We start from the raw sequence: 14,851 nt of genomic DNA, 5'->3' as shown, positions 1-14,851 counted from the left end.
TTTATTTTTTTCATTTCAACATACATTTCAGAAAAAGCTTGAAAATTTCTACCAAAAAAGCTTTCTATAATTTTGGTTGACATTTGAAACTACTGACCAGTTAAGAGGGAATTGCCACCACAAGGGAGATTGAGTTTTCCAATACATAAACATGGTATATCTCACAAACTTACTTAGGTCTTAAAAAAAATTATCCAACAAATTATGTTTTTCGTATCAATTTTAGAAGGTTTCCTACTAGTCCTAGTGGCTCAGAGTTTTTTTTGTTGTTTTATTTTTTTTCAATGGAGAGGTGTTGAATTTATTAAATTATTTTTTTTCTTAGTCTGTGACAATGGTTATATAGTATTCCTCCTCAATATTCCTGCTCAATATTATGAATTCCATTATTTGATTTTCAAATGTTACATAAACTTACATTCTTTGAATAAGAGTGCTTTCTTATGATATATTATTCTTTCTATGTTGAAAATAGATTTGCTAGTATTTTGTTATGTATCCATCTTTGTTCAAGAGTACTATTAGTCTATGCTTTTCATTTTTGTAATATGTTTGTAAGGTTTTCATATTAGAGTTATATTGCCCTCAAAAACATTATGCCAATAAACTGGGTGACTAAAAAGAGACATGCCATAAATTTTCTTTCACAATTTTCTGAAATAGTTTATATTAGGTTGGTATTTTTTCTTTAATATCTGATGGAATTTACTAATAAACCTATCTGGGCAAAGAGGACTTTCCCACTTGTAAAAGGTTTGTCATAAAAGCAATTTACAATTTACTTTTATAGCTCTCCAGAATTTATTTCTTATGTCAATTTTGGTAATTTGTAATTTTTTTTTTTTTAGGGAATGTATACATTTTGTTGAAGTTGTCAAGCTTTTACATAATATTGCTTATATTATCATCTTGCTATTATTTTTTTTTAAAGATTTTATTTATTCATTTCACAGACAGAGATCACAAGTAGGCAGAGAGACAGGCAGAGAGAGAGAGGAGGAAGCAGGCTCCCTGGTGAGCAGAGAGCCGGACGTGGGGCTCGATCCCAGGACCCCGGGAACATGACCCGAGCCGAAGGCAGCGGCTTTAACCCACTGAGCCACCCAGGCACCCCATCTTGCTATCATTTTAATACTGTTGAATCTATAGTGAAGATCTCTTGTTTTATTCATGATATTGGGTTTTTTTTGTATTGCTTCTCTATTTTTCTTTATTGATCTAGATAGGAGTTTGACAATGTATTCAATCTTTTTTAAAGAACCAGTTTCTATTTTGCCAATTTTCTCTATTATATGTCTGTTTTCTATTTCATTTCATTGAGTACAAGTCTTCATTCTTTCCTTCTCTTTTTTAAAGAATGTATTTATTTATTTGACAGAGAGACAGCCAGAGAGAGCCAGAGAGGGAACACAAGCAAGGGGAGTAGGAGAGGAAGAAGCAGGATTCCTGCTCAGCATGGAGCCCAAAGTGGGACTTGATCCTAGGACCCCAGCATCATGACCAGAGCCAAAGGCAGACAATGACCGAGCCACCCAGGCACCCCCATTATTTTCTTTTTTTTTTTTTTTTTTTACTTATTTTGTCCTACATTTTTTTTTCTTCCCATAACTTGAGATTCTGTTATCTGGGACACACATATTTATAATTGCTATTTCTTCCTGATGAACTGTCTCATTTTTAAATTATAAAACATTTTTATTAATCTCTGGCAATTCTCTTGATCTCAGAATCTTTTTAAATACTGATTAAATAGCTACCTTAGTCCTTTCATTGTGTCATTTGCACATTTTCCATCAGTCACATTCAACCAATCTGTGTTGTTTAATAAATTTAAAATTTACCTCCCACAGGTGACGTACAGTAAGATTCTGTTTAGGATATTGTTTAATGCATTTTGCAAGTCTCTCCCTTCTAATTGGAAGGGATTGTTAACATTTGATGTACAACTGATATGGTTGGATTTGAGTCTACCATTTTCTCCTTTGTGTTCCGTTTGTGCCATTTGTTTTGTTATTGTTGTCATTGATGTTTCATTATTTCAATTTTCCTAGATCCTTTTAGTTTGTTTATTTTTTTTCTAATTATCTCTTTCTAATTTACCTATTTTCCTTTTGGCTTTCTTTATATATTTTTTAGATGTAGCTGTATAAATTGAAACATTCATACCTAAGATTTTACAAACTATTTAGAATTAATATTGTAACATTTCACATGAAATGTAGAAAGGTTGAAGACAAATAGGGTTGTTTTTTATTTATTTTTTTTACTCCCACCACCCATTATATTATAGTTATCATGCATATTCAATATACATATATTTAAAAACTTATCAGTCAATATTATACATTTTAAAGATAAATATTAATTGTAGGAAAAATTTTTTAGTGTTTTATTTTTATCCAGCTGTTTACCATTAATGTTGAAGGTCAAGGTGGCCCACAGGCTTTCTTTTCTTTCAGCCTGAGGAGTGCTTTCAGCATTTTTGTAGATAGTCTGCTTGCAATTTATTTCTTAGTTTTTCTTCACATGAACATGTCATCCATATATGAAAGGTATTTTTATTAGATATAGAATTCTTTGTTTTCATTTTTTTCTTTTAAAGTGTTTTCCATAGCTTTCTGTCATTCAGTGTTTTTGATAAGAAACCACAGTCAATTGAATCATTGTTCCCATGTGTCATGTGCTGTGGTATTTTTCTTTAGCTGCTTTTTTTTTCTTTATGTTTTTGTCACTTTTATTATGATATGTTTAGGAGAGAATTTCTTTGAGTTGATTCTATTTGTTGTTCACTGATGTTTACAGAACACATCACAATAATAAGCAAAAATATATTTCTCTCAAGTGCATTTAACATTATCCAAGATAAATTCTATTCTGGGACATAAACTTTGAGAATAGAAATCATTCAGTATATTTCTATGTGATAATAAGAGGTTTAAGCTAAAAATCAGTGATGGAAAGATGACTGAAAAATTCGCAATTATTTCAAATTTAAGCAAAGCATTTCTTTCTGTCTTTTTTATAAAGAAAAAAATATGTATTTATTTTAGTGAAAGAAAGAGAAAGCAGAGGCAGGGGCAGAAGGAGAGGGAGAGAGTGAATCTCAAGCAGATTCCCCTCTGAGCATGGATCCCCAATACAAGGCTTGATCTCATGACACTGGGGTCATGACCTGAGCCAAAATAAAAAAATCAGAGGCTTAAACAACTGAGCCACCCAGGTGCCCCTAAGCAAAACATTTCTAAATAACTCATGGGTCAAAGAGGAACTCTTGAAATAAATTGAGAAATATTTTGAAGTGAATGAAAATGAAAATGCACGATATCAAAAACTTTATAATTCAGTTAAGGCATTACTTAGAGGGAATTTTTGACCCTCAATTGCATGTATTAGAAGAGAATAAATGTTTCAAATCATAATGTAAGGAAATTTTAAGAACCTAGAGAAAGAATAGAAGATTCAAAACAAGTGGAAAAATAGTTGAAATGAAATCAATTAAATTAAAAAAGAGAAAGATTAGAGAAAATCAGTGCAATTAAAAGGTGGTTCTTTGGGGCGCCTGGGTGGCTCAGTGGGTTGGGGCCTCTGCCTTCGGCTCGGGTCATGGTCCCGGGGTCCTGGGATTGAGCCCCACATCGGGCTCTCTGCTCGGCGGGGAGCCTGCTTCCCTCCTCTCTCTGACTGCCTCTCTGCCTACTTGTGATTTCTGTCTGTCAAATAAATAAATAAAAATCTTAAAAAAAAAAAAAAGGTGGTTCTTTAAAAAAAAATCTACGTAATTGAACTCTAATCAACTGAGCAAGCTAAAGGTGGGCGGGGGAGATGGAGGGAGAAAGACATAATTACTAATGTAAGAAATAAAAGAGGGGACACCATGTGGACCACACAGGTATTAAAAGTATAATGAGGGGGCACCTGGGTGGCTCAGTGGGTTAAAAACCTCTGCCTTCAGCTCAGGTCATGATCCCAGGACCCTAGGATCGAGCCCCACATAGGGCTCTCTGCTCCACAGAGAGCCTGCTTCTTCCTCTCTCTCTGCTTGCCTCTCTGCCTACCTGTGATCTCTGTCAAATAAATAAATAAAATCTTAAAAAAAAAATAAAAGTATAATGAGGTGCTAGTTTCCTATTATAATAAATGACCATAAACTAACTGACTTAGGACAATAGAAATTTTCTTACATTTTGTAGATTTTCTTACATTTGTAGAGGTCAGAAATTTAAAAATCAGTGTCAGCCAGATTGCATTTCTTCGGGGGGCTCTAAGAAATACTCTACTTCCCTGCCATTTCCTTCTTCTACTGGGTGCCTGCATCTCTTTGGCATCTCTTCCCATTTTAATGCTGCCTTGTCTCTCACTGCTTCTGTCATCAAATCACTTCCTTTAATTCTGACTCTTGCCCTTCTCTTTCTCATATAAGGGTCCTTATAATGACATTGGGCTCACCTGGATAACACAAAATAACCTCCCCATCTCAATCCTTAACTTAATCTGGATAAAGTCAATTTTTCCACGTAAGTTAGTATAAGGTGGAATTAGGATGTGGACTCTTTTGGGGGGAGGTGGATATTTCTGTCCATTATATAAGAGATTCCACAAAAATACAAAACAAACCCCTAAGTTTCAAATGATATGTTAATCTTTGCAACCTCTGTGTTCAGAGCTCTCCTGATTGGTCTGTGTTGGCCTTGTAAAAAAAGCTGTGGAATGTGGCCGCCCCTTTGTATTTGAAGCAGAGTGATTTGGCCTCATCAGCAGCAAACGGGTCATGGAAGAGACTTACAAAACAGAGTTCATGGACAACGGTGTAAAGATTAAACAAAAGGCAATTATACGTCACATTTGGCTGCAGACCAAAGCCTTGCAACTTGTATTAACTGCAGAGACTACTCAAGGAGTTGACCCCTCCTTTTACTGGCATGTGTGCAGTTTGTATAAGAAGTGGGCTTTTTTTAGAGATGGTTTAGTGCTGGCTTGTTCCACCTAGAGGACAGCTTTGTGGACAAACTTCTTGACCTTATGCCCCTACTCATGACATCCAAACCTGTAGAAGTCATCAAAATTCTACAGACCCTGCTAAGGCAGAGTACCTTCCTGTACCGCCCATTGCTGGAGCAGATCCACAAAGCTTCAGCGAGCATCACTTAGCCACCGGGCCAGTCTGGCAACACACTGTGGTTTGTATCTGGGTGGGTTGTGGCCCTGGATATTGATGCAACCCCAACACATGTGCAGGATCCTCAGAGTACTGTGACGGTCCAGGTCTTAGATCCAGATGGCCAGCCTCAGATGATTCATCCTGAGCAGGCCGGCTTCTAGAACCCTAGGCCAGGGCACCCCTGGCTTGCCACTCAGGTACACCCCAACACTGTCTGCACATGCCTGTGGAAGTCAGACTACTGTGGCAACTCCAGTTCCCGCATTCTAAAATACCTTCTGGATCGAGGGTACTGAGTTGTCACTCCAGAATTGAGGGTGCTGTCCCCTTCAGCAAGTCTGTGCAAGTTTCTGTAAACCTACAAGTTTTGTAGGTTTAAACCTACAAGGTGCTGAGTCACAAGTGGTCTTTAGAGCCAAGCCCTAGAAGATAATTCTCAGGTCTCAGTGACCCAGAAGCCTAGAGCATTTCACCACAAAATGGTATATAGGCAAAGGAGGAATGTGACCCTTACAGTTTCATCCAGTATAAAAACATGATAAATCATTTTTCATTAAAAACCAAAAGCTTTCAAGTCTACACATCCTTCTTCCTGCCAGTATATTTGAGAAAACAGTAGCTGTTCTAGTTCCTGGCCCTTAAAAAAAAATATTTGGCTTTACAGTCAATATTTATATCACATGGTTACAATCCTCAAGTGTGAAACAAAGATCTTTTTTTTTTTTTTTAAATTTGTTTTTATTTGAGAGAAAGAAAGGACTGGGGAGAGGAGTGAGGGTGAAGGGAGAGGGACAAGCAAACTCCACCCTGAGCAGAGAGTCCTATATTACACCTCATAGAGCTCCATCTCACCACCCTGAGATCATGATCTGACCAGAAACCAAGAGTAGGACTCAACTGACTTGAGCCACCCAGATGGACCAGAAAGATCTAATTTTCTAGCCATCACCAAAGAATGGCTTTTTGGAGGGAAATCTTATTTCTTTTTTTGTTTGTTTTTAAACATGTTTTTATTTATTGAGAGAGAGAGAGAGCCTTGGGAGTGGGTGGGATAGGGGAGGATCTCAAGCAGACTCCTCACTGAGTGCAGAATCCTATGCGGGGTTTGATCTCATGACCCTAAGATCAGGACCTGAGGTAAAATTAAGAGTCCCACGTTAAACCAACTGTGCCACCCAGATCCCCCTGTAATCTTGTTTCTTAAATCAATAGTCTATTTGCCAGGGTCAAATCCTTTCACAGCTAACTTTTCACCATCAATATTTCCTGAATGACCTAGACAATGCTGTCTTGCTAAGAATCTCTTTCCTTAACTCAGGCAATAGCTGATCTAAGGACTAAATGAATAGCTGGAGAATGAATCATTTTGATCCCTGAAGGAAATTTTTTTTTTAAAGATTTTGTTTATTTATTTATTTGACAGACAGAGATCACAAGTAGGCAGAGAGGCAGGCAGAGAGAGAGAGAGAGGAGGAAGCAGGCTCCCCTGCTGAGCAGAGAGCCTGATGCGGGGCTTGATCCCAGGACTCTGGGATCATGACCTGAGCCAAAGGCAGAGGCTTTAATCCACTGAGCCACCCAGGCGCCCCCCTGAAGGAAATTCTTGATCTTGCCTGTCATTACCCTTAGAGCCAAAATAAGACAAAAGGGTCATATTTTAGGAGAAACAAGAATTATGGAAAAAAAGGATCCAGTGTAAGAAATAAAGGCATTTCCACACACCCCAAAAAGAAAGAGAGAGAGATTCTACAAACTATTCTGTGTCCATACATTCAACAAATAGTTGAAATGGACTAGTTCCATAAAAGAGGCAAATTATGAAAACTACTCAGAAGACATAGGTAACCTGAATAGTCCTACATCTACTAAAGAAACTGGATTTCTGGTAAAAATCTTTCCATCAAAGAACCTCAGGCCCAGATAGTTTTATGAGAGAAACTTTCAAACATTTAAGAAAGAATAATTCTATGTTTTCACACAACTTTCAGAAAAATTGGAGAAGGAAAAAAAATTGAAAAGAAGTGAGTACTTTCTAACAAATTTTATGAGGCTACATTAATGTCAAAATTAACAACACGGAACAACAAAAATGGAAACCATAAGGAAAATATTCGTGAGCTTAGACTCAAAAATCTTTTGCAAATGTTAATATATCTATTCTAACAACCTATGAAAAGAAAAGTCTTGAGAAATAGCATTTCCCATGAATGTTAACATATCCCAACATGCTATTGGAAAAAAAAATGCTATGGCCATCTTAACAGATGCAGAAGCATTTGGCAAAATTCAGTATTCACTCATGATAAAAATTCTCAGCAAACTAAAAGTAGAATGGCACATTTTTATCTGATGAGGGACATCAACAAAAACCTTATAGCTATGATACTTAATGGTGAAAGGCTGAAACCTTTCCTCCTAAGATTAGAACAAGGCTCACATCCAGCATTGTAGTTAAAGTTTTAACCAGTATAAAACTCAATAAAAAGAAATAAAATTCATCCCAATTAGAAAGGAAGAAATAAAACTGTTTCAAGTCACAGATGATATCATGGTCTCATAGAAAATTCAAAGAATCTACAATAAATTTACATTAATTGCATATGAAATTTGCAAGGTTGCAGGGCGCAAGGAAATACAAAAAATCAGTTTCATTTCTACATACTAGCAGTGAAGCATTGAATCCAATTTATAAAGCAAATACTACTTATGAAAGCACCAGAAAATGAAATACTGGTCACAAATTGAGCAAAATTTGTGTGTTATCTGCATATAGAAAACTGGAAACCCTGATTAAAGGAAACAAAAAAGAACTAAATTTGAAGATATAAAATATGGTAATTGATGTTAAGATTCAATATTGTTAGGGATGCCTTAGTGACTCAGTGCCTTGAGTGCCCAACTCTTGGTTTTGGTTCAGATCATGTTCTCAGGGCTGCGAGATGGAGCCCCGCATAGGGCTTCTCCCTCAGTGTGGAGTCTGCTTAAGATTCTTTCCTTCTCCCTCTGCCCCTCCCCCCACTTGCTCTCTCTTTCTAATGTAAATAAAATCTTAAAAAAGAAAGAGAGATTCAATATTGTTACATTGATGTAATCCTAGTCAAATTCCAAGCAGTCTGTGTGTTTTATTTTAAATATCATTTAAATTTATATGGAAAGGCAAAGCATGGGAAAAGCAAATTCAAATAACTCACAATAAACATTTTACAAAACTTATTATAAGGTCCTGCTAATTGAGACAACATTGAGCTTGAATTAAAATATTTTCCACAGAGTATTTGCCTTTGTTTCTGTCATGGACTTGAAGATACTACCAATTGGAAATTCCTTCCGATTTTTTACTTTGAGATTTCAGATCATACAGGTAAATGGATTTTAACCACCAATCTAAATGCACATTTGGGGTTAAAGATTTTCACAGATTTTTTTTTTTTCTGCTCCTACCAGAATCAAAATTGGGCATGCATTTTCCCCTGTTGTCTAGCTCCACCCACCAAGGATTTTGTGCATTTGAAGTCTTAGCTCCACTTGGATGCCCCAATGAAAACTTTTTTCTGCTCATAGTCCTGGCTGTGTCATTTGGCAGTTTACTTGGTAAATCCCAGTCTCTAGTAGCCAGGGATAAACTCAGTAGATAAAATCAACACAAAGTCTGTTTCAGGAGCCATTTTATCTATGGATTCATAATTAAAAAAAAAAAAAAAATCATGCTTCCAGGGGCACCTGGGTGGTTCACTGGATTAAGCCTCTGTTTTGGCTCAGGTCATGATCCCAGAGTCCTGAGATCAAACCATATGTGGGGGGCTCCCTGTTGAAGGGGGAGTCTGTTTCTCCCTCTCCTTCTGCTCCTCCCTCTGCTCCTGCACTCTCTCTCTTCCTTTCTCTCTCTCTCAAATAAATCATGAAATCTTAAAAAAAATCATGCTTCTGAAAAACTGCAGTAATTTTTGAATCATCTCAATTTTGAATGCATATATTCCAACAACTTTAAGAGAGTTATATCAGAGATGTTTCACTGTATTTCCAGTTAAATGTTGGAAATGAGAATCGAAACCCTTATTCTTCAGGAAAGCTAAACCCTCTAATGCGTATGCTATAAGGGGAAATGTAGGGGTGGGCTGTGTGTACGTATGTGTGTGCATAAAAAATGTATAAAATTTTCTTCAACAGTTTTTCTTTAATATCTATTTGTCTTCTAAAATCAGGTCATGGTTATTTGTTGTTGACTTGAAATGTGGATTTTATAGTCTATAAAGTAACTCAATATTTTTTACTACTAAATGTTAAATAATGGTAGAATAGTCTTACTGTTGTTCATCACTTCAGGGTGGCTTTTTATTCTTTCAATAAACTTATTATCACTTCAATAAAATCAAGCATTTGGAATATGAAGTTCTGTATTCCTGAAGTGAAGTTTATTTTTAAAAGACTTTATGCTGTTAGAAAGTACTGCTCATAAACATTATTTTGGAAAATTATCTCATGTAATGTTAATGAAGAGTAAAAAATGTAATGGGAAAAAATGAATGTGTCATTTGAAACCAAATGTGTCATTTTATCAATTATAAAATGTGTGAAATTCCTAATGCTGTGCTTTGTTTTTCGGACACACACATTGCTGTTTTAGAAACAAGAATTAATTTAATGTAACTTTAGCATGAAAAGAAGTATTGCTCATTAGTAGGGATTCATCAGAAAAGAAGGTGCTTTGGAGCAGTCATACAGTTTGGGAAAAGCTATGGATTAGCTAGAGGACTTAACTTTGACATGTCACTCACATATCAAACATACTGCATTTACTTATAATGTACGTTTATCTGGGTCAGTGAAAGACTCAGTCTGTTTGACAGACATCATATAATCCAGTCAACAAAAATCTAGAAAAAGGCTTTTTGACATGAAATGATGTCATAATGTGTTAAAGTGGCACATATCATAGATTGTTTGACAGATGCTTTAAAGCTCAGGCTACTTATTTTCAAAGAAGCAATGCATATAATGGGGGGAAGGGGTAACTGGATGAAGGACATAAATGAGGGCATATGCTGGGATGAGCACTGGGTGTTATATGCAACTAATGAATCATTGAACACTACATCAAAAACTAATGATGTACTTACTATATGTTGGCTAATTGAATTTAAATTTAAAAAATGAAAAAAAAAGAAGAGAAAAGAAAAGAAAGGAAATACATATAATGTGTTTAAAGCAGGATGTTATTTATAGTGTGCTAGGTGTTCTCCCTTTGTTGTGGTACACTTTCAAATGCTATAATGTCTCAACTATGATAAGACATTCAGTTTCTCTGTCTTCCAAGTCTGCTTTGGGTTCAGAGCTTAAAGAAATTACAGTTATTCATATATTTCTAACTTCATATAGGACTCCTTTTCACTTTGTTTTTTGTTTTGTTTCATTTTACTTTTACCATTGAGAACCCACTAGTTTGCTTCATACATTCTGACTTTATGATCTCTTATTCTTTTTGCTGGGTCATTATTTCCACATTCTCTAGGAGTATGCCTGAAATTCCCACTCTTTTTGTTGATTTTCATTCCCCTTGATTGCTTCTAATATCACATTTTGAAGGATACATGCATATTCATTGATCTAAACCTGTCAATAAAAATTTCACCTGGTCAGACTAGGGTCTTCTTAAAAATTAGAGGATTCAAAACCAAACTTATTATTGTTCTTTTAAATTTTGTTCTATTTAACTGATTTCCTTATCTATCTTTGTTATATCATTATTCTTCAAAGGTGTGAAAATTAAAAATCATCTTTAATAATACCTTTTTGTTTATATTTTTCACCTTCTCCATTGAACTAATTATAAAGATATGTGATTTTATTTAAAGATGATCACATGCTTCTGTATAATACATTTCCACTGCTCCCCCCAAATGAGATCATCAAGCTCTTCTTTCCTTAGAGTATCATCCTTATGCATCCTATCATTAACATGAGCTTCCTAAAACAATGTTTTTTTTTTTTTTATCATTATCACTTCTGTGTTTAGACATCTTCTGAAGTTCTTCATTCCTATATTTATAACACCCCAGCACCATGGTATATCATCCAAGATTTTTTTTTTTAATTTACCAAGATTATCTTCAACTTTTACCTTTAAAATACACTATCTCTGAGCCAAATTCTACCTTTGTCATGTTCGTGTTGTACCTCTCCCACTTTACTTCCATACCTTTATTTTGTCATTCCCTGTGCCTGTAATATACATTAATAAGTGAACCAGTAATAATGTGTTCATTCCAACCTATTGAAAAGTGCTTATTTATTTGCTTTTGCTTAATAACAAATAACATGTATCATATCTATAAATCTATTCTGGATATATTACTCAGAAGTCATATCATTTCATCCTGATTCTAAACAACTCTTGATGGAAAAAATCTTTTGCACCCATGTCATTTCTAATTTTCTTTTTTTTTTTTTTTAAAGATTTTATTTATTTATTTCACAGAGAGAGATCACAAGTAGGCAGAGAGGCAGGCAGAGAGAGAGAGAGAGAGAGAGAGGAGGAAGCAGGTTCTCTGCTGAGCAGAGAGCCCGATGCGGGACTCGATCCCAGGACCCTGAGATCATGACCTGAGCCAAAGGCAGCGGCTTAACCCACTGAGCCACCCAGGCGCCCCTCATTTCTAATTTTCATAGCATGGGAACTATTTATAACCATGTCACCTAGGAGAATCACTTGAATACAGAAGAAGGTCAAAAGACTAATTAAAATAAGTATGTTTTAGGAAGAAATTCTTGCTTGTGAGAGCTTGAGGTTGTTTCTAAGCTGTGTGGTTTTGCCTTCTTTGTGGAGTTGTTGAGTATCTCAGGTGCTTCTCAGTAAAAGTGAAAACATTATAGACTCCATAAAACATTTTGTAGGAAATCTTTAATGTAAAATATTAATGTTACTTCCAAGTCTGATTTCTCACCTCTCCTCCTCTTTCTTTTTATGCCAGCATGGCTAAGTACTAAATCCTAGCACTTAAAAACATAGTACAGGGGTTCAAATATTAACCTTATATTCCTATGCCAACCTAGTTGTCAACAAGCTCTCTGAACTGGAGCAGTCATCCTGCTTACCCTATCTTTAAAATAAAGGATTGTTTTTTCTCCCTCCCCAGTCCCATCTTGTTCCATTTTTCCCTCCCTTCCCCTACAACCCCCTCCCCTGCCTCTCTAGGGTGGCTGGGTTACAGACATTGTGGAGGATATGTGCTATGGTGACTGCTGTAACTTGTGTAAGACTGATGATTCACAGATCTGTACCCCTGAAACAAATAGCACATTATAGGTTAATAAAAAATTTTTAAAAATAAAGGATTATATTATCTCCTATATTATCTATATTATCTCTCTGTTGCCTTCAAATTCAAATTTCTCCTTTTTTTTATTACTAAAAGCCATATCTAAGTTTACAAGTTAAATCAAATCTCTTAGGAATTCATCTGAAACAATAAGCAATAACACAGCCATATAATAAGTTCAGAGAATCTTCTCCATCAGGCTACAAGACTGAGTGGTTTATCACGGTAACAGTGAAAGCTGCAACCCTTTTCCAGTTGGGTGGAAGCCGCCAAATAAACTCATCTTGCTCAGCCATGGCCACTGCTGACTCAGGCCTTTAATATAACTAGCAAGTATCAATGCACATGTAAGTTATGATTTAGATCTAGTGCAACCATTAAATGCCTTTGAAAATGATGACGAGGAGGCATTTCAAGAGACCAATGCAATTCATTCCTGGAAGAGCTTACAAAACAAAACTTAATGTCCGTTACCTTCAGTCCTTGTTGAAACTGAGTTTGAAATCAATGCATGATTAGAACCAAATATTTTATTTTTCTTATAAGAATAACTTATTCAGGGATTTATTTAGTGCTATATATAGAGAGATCAGAAGACTTTTATGAAAACATTTGGGTAACCATTTCAAGCTCTCCAAATTTCCTTATAGAATGTTGTGCACACTCTGCTATATGATGCCAGGTTTTAGTGAGTGTGAAACATATCCTGACAGTTTAATTGAAATAACTATTGAGCATGAAGGTAAAACACCTGTTGCAAAGGAAATAAACAACAACAAAAAATCCCTGCTGAGTTTTTTAGACAAGGTATAGAAAATCAGAAAGACTCTTTATTCAATCACAATGAATTAATGTATCAAGCGAGAGAAGTGTTATCGGAATTTAGGCATTGGGAATTACTGCTGAACCACTGTCCATTACTGAGCCTTGGGGAAGTTATACTTCCTGTTCCTCAGTTGCTTTCTTTGTCTGACTTGTTGGAGTGTTATGAGAATCTATTGCAATGGTAGAATATAAACCTTATGTATCCTGAACCACTCATTATTAACTATCAGTGGATTTGGGAGGCATGTAGAAATCAGAATACTTCAATACAAATCTGAATTTCCAACAACTTTAGAAAATCTATAGTGTTAGAAGACCTGTATTTCTTTTTCCTGTACGGCAAAACTATGCTGGTGCTGAGTAGCTAGTTTGAATTTAGCGTGATTTTGAGTTATGCCGTGCTACCAACAACAGACCAGCTCAATCTTTAACCACGGGATCCTTAAACACATTTGCTCATGTGATGCCCAGGGTAGTTACTCTGGGGAATTTTAATTATTTAAAAGCTTATCAGAATACATATATTTAAACATATTTTTAAATAACCTCATATATTCCCATGTCACTTCTAACTTCCCCATGGTTGATCAGGATAGAGGTTTTGACTAATTCATCCTCAGTTTTCATTTAGAAGTGCTTGTATTTCTAGGATATAGAGAGCATGCATGTGAGGGTGTAACATACATATTAAACAAAGAAATACAAAGAAACAGTTTGAAAAATTCACTCTAGATGGTTAGTTATATCTTTCACAAGGCTCTTTAATACTCAAATTTGATTTTACACTAGAAATATTAAACCAAAAACTACAAATTCTTATCATCCTGTCTCTGTTAGATGTCTATACTCTGCCTTTTTTCTGATACAATTTAGTGTAATAAATTCAACTGTTAAAAGTAAATAGTGGAACAAAAGGACTCTTTAAGAATATGAACGGACAGAATATTTTATAAACTGTGACTATGAGGGGCACCTGGGTGGCTCAGTCATTTGAGTGCTGGACTCCTCTTTTGGGCTCAAGTCATGATCTCAGGGTCCTGGGATCAAACCCTGAGTACAGTCCAGCTCTTCACTCAGTGGGGTGTCTGCTCTCTGCTTGAGTATGCTCTCTCTACCTCTCCCCTTCTGCCCGTCCCTCTGCTCACCCATGTGCACACTCTCTCTCCCTCTCTCCAAAATAAACAAATAAAATAAATAATTGTAACTACAAAGTATGGCAATCTGTTAGAAACCCTATAAAAGATGTATCCTTTCACTTGACTAATTTTAATGAGTTTAATTCTAGTATAGCATGTTGCTTGGAAGCCAGTGAGAGTCTTGAAAAATAGGTCTCTGAAACAGAGAAGTATATATTGTAGAATATCATTTGTGTCAAAAGTTAAGAAAAGTATATTATGTTATATTATATTATATTACATTACATTATATCATATATACGTGACACACACAATATCTCTCAAATGATATTTAAAAAATCTTACAACATTGGTTATATATGGAGGGCTTACTGCATTTCCAGAAGACCTGAGTAAATGAAAGAATTTTTATTGTT

General features: G+C 35.5%; 1 pseudogene; it reads left to right on the top strand.

Annotated features, from left to right (window-relative positions):
- The first annotated feature begins 3,874 nt into the window (after positions 1-3,874).
- On the top strand, positions 3,875-5,454 carry LOC125084372 (integrator complex subunit 4-like; annotated as a pseudogene).
- The last annotated feature ends 9,397 nt before the right edge of the window (positions 5,455-14,851 follow it).

This window comes from Lutra lutra, chromosome 14 (genome assembly GCF_902655055.1).
Source record: "Lutra lutra chromosome 14, mLutLut1.2, whole genome shotgun sequence".
Taxonomy (NCBI): Eukaryota; Metazoa; Chordata; class Mammalia; order Carnivora; family Mustelidae; genus Lutra; species Lutra lutra.
This window is presented reverse-complemented; position numbering and strand designations above follow the sequence as displayed.